This window comes from Leucopleurus acutus (assembly GCF_964270905.1).
Source record: "Leucopleurus acutus genome assembly, chromosome: 18".
In the NCBI taxonomy this organism is placed as follows: Eukaryota; Metazoa; Chordata; class Mammalia; order Artiodactyla; family Delphinidae; genus Leucopleurus; species Leucopleurus acutus.
The window spans coordinates 41503345-41509702 of NC_139160.1; the positions used below are offsets into that span (position 1 = coordinate 41503345).

Here is a 6358-nt window from a genome sequence, read left to right on the forward strand (position 1 = left end):
ATTACAGCTTTTGTAATAGATGTAAATCTTTCGAAGGCTATCTCTGAAGAGCAGTGAAATTACTATTATTTCAGATTTGATGAATGACAATTTGTAAGTAACCTTCTCAAAAACCAAGTCAGGGGGAGAATTGTTTTTTTTTTTTCTCCTCCATGTGGTCAGTTTCATTCTTAAGTATGGCCTGATATAACAAGATGTATTTCACAAACCTATAACACAAGTTTGTGAAATGTCAACTGACGACACCACCTCTGATGTAGATGGTTTCATTCAATCTATGTTCTACCAACTTATCTTCTAGGTCATCTTTTATGATCCTAATCAAGTGGCTAAGGTCTTCCTGTTGTTTCAAATGCTGCTTGATTTCTCGTAACAGGTCTGTATCTATGTAATATCTTTCTTCAGATTTGACTGCTCCAAAATGATTCTGCCTCCTGATTTGGGACATCAGTTCATTTACTCAGTCCTTAAACTGAGTAGGGTATTTAATTCACAATGAAATGTATCTAGCTGAATTGCTTCAGCTTGGATGGCATATACACTCTTCCTCTGAATTTCCTGTTTGATTAGGGCCTGAAGATTCTATGGGAAAGTCCATGAGTTTCCTCTTCTATTGTGCAATGTTGGCCATAGTTGTAGTTGTAGTTGAATTCTTCTGTAATTCACCAATATCTTCAGATATGATATCTAATCTGGTCTGATGCTGCTTAGTCATCTGATCTTGAACCTTCAGTCTTCAAAGAAGTTCTTTGAAATCCACCATTGGTACAGGAATTAAGTTTTCAGAATCAAGGTTATCCACTTTGACTTGCTCCCAGATAATAGGATCAACATCAGCAGGAGGATTCTGTAAAAGTTGTTCGATCTGTGCAGAAGAATGTTCTGTTCAAGTCATAGAAAGCATTACACAAAGTTGCTGCAACTGTGCTTTTATATTGGTTTGTTCAAAATGGGCGTATATTATTGTAGCTGGGACTCTTCTTGAAGTACCATTTGGAGAACACTCAACAACATAAATGACAACTTCTGTCTGATCATCTGACAATGCTTTAATACCCTCTACATTTACAGTAAGGGTTTGGTTTCCTCCCAAAATTTTATGCAATGATTCTACCAATTGCTGTTGCTGGCTTTGAATATCTGTTTCTTTTTTGTTGAAAACTAAAACCACTAGCCCATCTTCATGTTTATTATTGGGCATACAACTATAACCTACTGCCTTAAACCAGCAAAAGGGATTTTCTTGTTTGAATTCCGTTGGTGGAATGTTATTGTTAAAATTTCCTTTCTGTTCCCCAAAAGGCCTGTAGTTAAATTCCATTTTACCAAAATAGCATCTGTCTCATCTCCCAGTAGTACTGGGACAGAAAAAGCACTTGCAGTATTTATCAGTTGTTTGAACTGGGCAGGAGCTTTTGTAGGCTGAATGAAGAGACCACCTAATGTAGTTTGTTGCTGCCACTTCTGCTGTGTATTAAATCCTCCAAATCCAAGTTTAGTTACCAAGTCAGTACCTAAACCATACTAGTTCCAGCTGTTGTGCCAAAACAAGTACCAAATCCAAAAATTTGTTCTGAGTACCACCAAGGAGTCCAGTAATGCTTGTGTTATCTGGAGCAGAAAAACTGAATGCAGAACACGCTGTTGTAGATGTTGTCCCAAAAGCTCCAAATCCACCCATGGGGACCTTGGCGGCTGCAGCGGTACCCTAGGTGCATGAGGGAGTCCCAAAGTTGAAGGCTGTGTTGCGGGGAGCAGGAGGATAAGCTGCTCCCATGACACTCAGTGCACTCCCCAACAGCTAGCTTTTAAAGTGATTATTTCAGTGTCCTTTTTTGTAAACAAAAAAGAATAAATTACAAATCTATCCCATAAAATGTTGACATTTTTGAGATATGCATAGATATAACCAGGTCATTAACAGAAGCTTAACATATTTTAGCTATGTTCTTTTTAGGATTTGTGATTTGATTTTTCACCATTAAGTGCACTTTTATTAGGTACCTGTTGTGTGATAGAAAGTATTCTATTTTTAGGAATTCAAATAAAAAATTACCTAGTGTTTATACTCCAGAGACTTAAAACCCAGGAGACAAATATATACATGAAAACCACAATGTAATATAGGGCTTTAAAATTTTAAAGTGCTGTTGAAGTTTAACAGTGTGATAGAGAATATAAAATTAAGAAGCATAATGTAGGGGCTTCCCTGGTGGTGCAGTTGTTGAGAGTCTGGCTGTTGATGCAGGGGAGACAGGTTCATGCCCCGGTCCAGGAAGATTGCACATGCTGGAGCAGCTGGGCCCGTGAGCCATGGCCACTGAGCCTGTGTGTCCGGAGCCTGTGCTCTGCAACGAGAGAGGCCACAACAGTAAGAAGCCTGCATACTGCAAAAAAAAAAAAAAAAAAAAAAAAGAAGTATAATGTAAATCAAGCATATAGTGTTCCTAAACATATGGAAAATTAGATGTGGAATATTAAAGTGTAAATAAGTAGAGCATTTAATATTGAAAGAGGTTAAAGTCAACATACAAAAATAATTTGCATTTCTTTCCACCAACAGTGATCTATCAGAAAACATTCTAATTCAGAATAGCATCAAAAAGAGTAAAATATTTAGGAAAAAATTTAACCAAGGAATTCAATGATCTATACACTGAAAAATATAAAACATTGTCGAAATAAATTGAATAAGATACAAGTAAATGGAAGGATATCCCTTGTTCATGGATTGGAATAATTAATATTGTGAAGGTGTCCATACAACCCAAAGCCATCTAGGTTCAAGATAATCCCTATCAAAAGTCTAATGGCTCTTTTTTCACAGAAAAAAAATCCTAAAATTCATATGGAACCACAAAAGACCCTGAATAGTCAAAACACTCTTTAGAAAGAAGAACAAATCTGTAGGCATTACATTTTCTGCTTTCAAACCATATTACAAAACTATAGTAATGAAAAGAATATGGCACTGACATAACAACAAACATATTGACAATTGGAACCAAAATAAAGAGCTCAGAAGTAAACCAACACATATATGGTCAACTAATATTTGACAATGGTGTCAAGAATATACAATGGGGGAAGGATAGTCTCTTTAGTAAATAGTGTTAAGAAAACTGGATAGCCACATGTAAAAGAATGAAATCATACCCTTATTTTATAACATACACAAAAATAAACTCAAAATGGATTAAAGACTTAAATGTAAGACATGAAACCATAGAACCCCTAGAAGAAGGGAAAAACTCCTTGACATTGGCCTTGGTAATAAGATTTTGAATATCATAAAGCATAGGCAACAAAAGATAAACACGTGAGACCACATCAAATTAATAGCTTTTGCACAGCAAAGGAAAAACATATCAACAAAATTAAAAGTCAACCTAAATGGGAGAAAATATTTGCAAACTATATATCTGATGAGGGGTTAATATCCAAAATATATAAAGAACTCATAAAACTCAATGGCAAAAGAACCTAACAACACCTTGATTAAAAAATGGGCAAAGAACCTGAATAGACATTTTTCCAAAGACATACAAATGCCCAAGAGGTATATGAAAAGGTCCTCAACATCACTAGTCATCAGAGAAATGTAAATCAAAATCACAATGAAATATGACTTCCCAACTGTTAGATGGCTACTATCAAAACTATGACAAGAGCTGGCAAGGATGTAGTGAAAAGGAAACCCCATGTATGTTGTTAATGGGAATGTAAACTGTTATAGTCATTTTGGAAAAGAGTACTGAGTTTCTACAAAACTTTAAAAATAGAAGTACCATAAGATCCAGTAATTTCTTTTCTGGGTATAAACCCCAAAGTAATGAAATCAGTAACTCTAAGAGATATTTGTGCTTCCATGTTTATTACAGCATTATTCACAATAACTAAGGTGTGGAAACAACCTAAGTGTCCATTGACAGATGAATGAATATAGAAAACATGGTTTACACACAAACACACCACACACACACACACACACACACACATTGGAATATTTTTCAGCCATAGAAGAAAAACCTGGATGAACCTGGAAGACATTATATTTAGTGAAATAAGCCAGACACAAAAAGACAAGTATCAAATGATTTCATTTATCTGTGGAATCTAAAAAAGTTGAATACACAGAAGCAGGGAGTAGAATGCTGGTTACCAGAGGCAGGAAGGTAGAGGAAATGTTGGTCAAAGGATATAAAATTGCATTTATACAGGATGAAGGAGTCTAGAGATCTAATGTATAACATACATATGATTCTATAACATATAGTGAATATCCCACAATAAACATGTAAAAATAGCTTCAAAATAAAAGATTTGAGTTACAGTCTATAGAAGATGGAAATAACTATTCCAGGGAAAGGTCTTTGGGTTTCTCAGCAAACAGACTAGCCAGGGTTTTATTTTAGGATGACCAAGACATAGAATATATATTAATACAATAGAGAGAAGATATTTACAGTATTTGGCCAAAGTTCTGTATGCTTTCTCACTTATGTAAATATTGTTAATATTATTAAACTTTCCCATTATCTTTACAGTAAAAACAATCATGTCAATGTCATGTCAATGTTTTACATTCTTTTACACCCTTTGTCAAGTAACTTTCTTCTCAATGTTCTCATTAATGATATAATCAACTATTGTCTTACACTTCAAACTATGTTTTAAGGGTAGAGTCAAGTATATGGGTAATATATATGTTTAAATATATATATTTAAAATTTTAAATATTACATTTTATATATTTAAACATTTTTTCATATACATATTTCAAACCCAGGTCACCTCATTTTTCTGTCATTAACTTAGCATTGTCTTCTTGCCTCAAAATTTATGCTCTTCCCCAAACCATTCTTTTGCCTTCAAAAATACTTTTTAAGTATAATTTTAATACATTATTTTGTTACCTAAAAGATATTTTTTTCTTTGAGCCTTTAACTTATATTCATAGAACTACATCCAATATATAGCTTAATCTTACCTTACTTATTTCTCTAGCCTTACCGTTTTCCTTCCGTTCCTCAGATTCTACATTTCATTCATTGTGAAATCCCTGTATTTTCCCACAGTATGTTGCTCTAGTAGATTTTGCATGTTTTACTTTTGCTCCAAACATCTCTATTCTTTAGCTTAGCTTTTCTAAGAAATCTTTGGTTCCCATTTTCCTCAGTTTAGATTACCAGCAATTACCAAATTTTATTGTATAATAATTTTGTAAACAAATATTGTAAATTGTTAATGGTGGACCTTTTTTCAGCCTTTCTGAGTAAAAAGACTTTACCTAAGCTAATCCAAACTGTCCATTACTTAAGTGAAAATTTCTGACAAAAAGTAAATACTGATTTTATATAACAGTATTATATAATATATAAAATATTTGCAAAATATGTTTTTGTCTTAGATTATTTTTCAAATTTTTATCTGAATTCTGTATAACAGAGGCTTAGATCAGAGATTTTCCTGCTATTATAGAGAATATACCCCTTTTATTTATAAAAATTTGGCACACTTTATGGTAATAGGAGATGTCATAGAGGAAATAAAATAATCTGCCTCATTTCCAACCCCATAGGAATTGTGATATAGAGAAAGATTAATGGGTATATGTATAGATTGGAATTAATTGGTGTATGTATAAGATGGAAGAAAAACTGCTTGATCTACTAGAGATTGGACCTCTGAAAAACACTGAGGAGTCTAAGGATAGCTTAATTCCAGATTAAAGCAAGCCATCTAGAAGGCACTACTTGTCCATGAGTAACTCAGAAAGACTAAATATAATGGTATTAGTTGTCAAAATTAACAAGGAACTCCAGCAGGGTAAGCCATATCTCATGGGAAAGTGAATTTTCCCCAAAGGCATTTGACAGAAGACAGTGAATCTCCAAATTCTATCATAGAATCAGTTTGTGCTTTCTCCCTGTTTCACATGGATGCATAAGCATGGCCTCAACACTAAATAAATAAATAAATAACCTACTTTATAGAAAGGAATGGGGGAAGAAATGTAGATTTGTTGTTTCTAAGTGAGAGTACTATCTCCAGGGAGTGTTTACATTATCCTATATTTTTGATCTGGTGCAATATTTAGTTAACTGTCTTTATCTCCTTAGTAATGTTTGATAAAGAATTGGGGGAGAAATTAGTATTCAAGTAAACTAAAATCAAATATGTTTACTTTATCTATGAATTTGAGTTACAGTGTGAGTTAATTTGCAAAACCTTCGTATAATTATCTATTTTCTTATCAGTTTTTCTATCCAAAATATAAATTCCTTAATTCACGAGCCATGCATTTTCCATCTATATATTGTCTACCTCAGGACCAGCCCATGCTGAGTGTACAATA

General features: G+C 33.6%; 1 pseudogene across 1 annotated transcript; it reads right to left on the minus strand.

Moving 5' to 3' along the window:
* Positions 1–232: 232 nt before the first annotated feature.
* LOC309974926 (nucleoporin p54-like) lies at positions 233–1777 on the minus strand (annotated as a pseudogene). The gene has a single exon. The product of its transcript is annotated as a nucleoporin p54-like (transcript).
* Positions 1778–6358: the final 4581 nt, after the last annotated feature.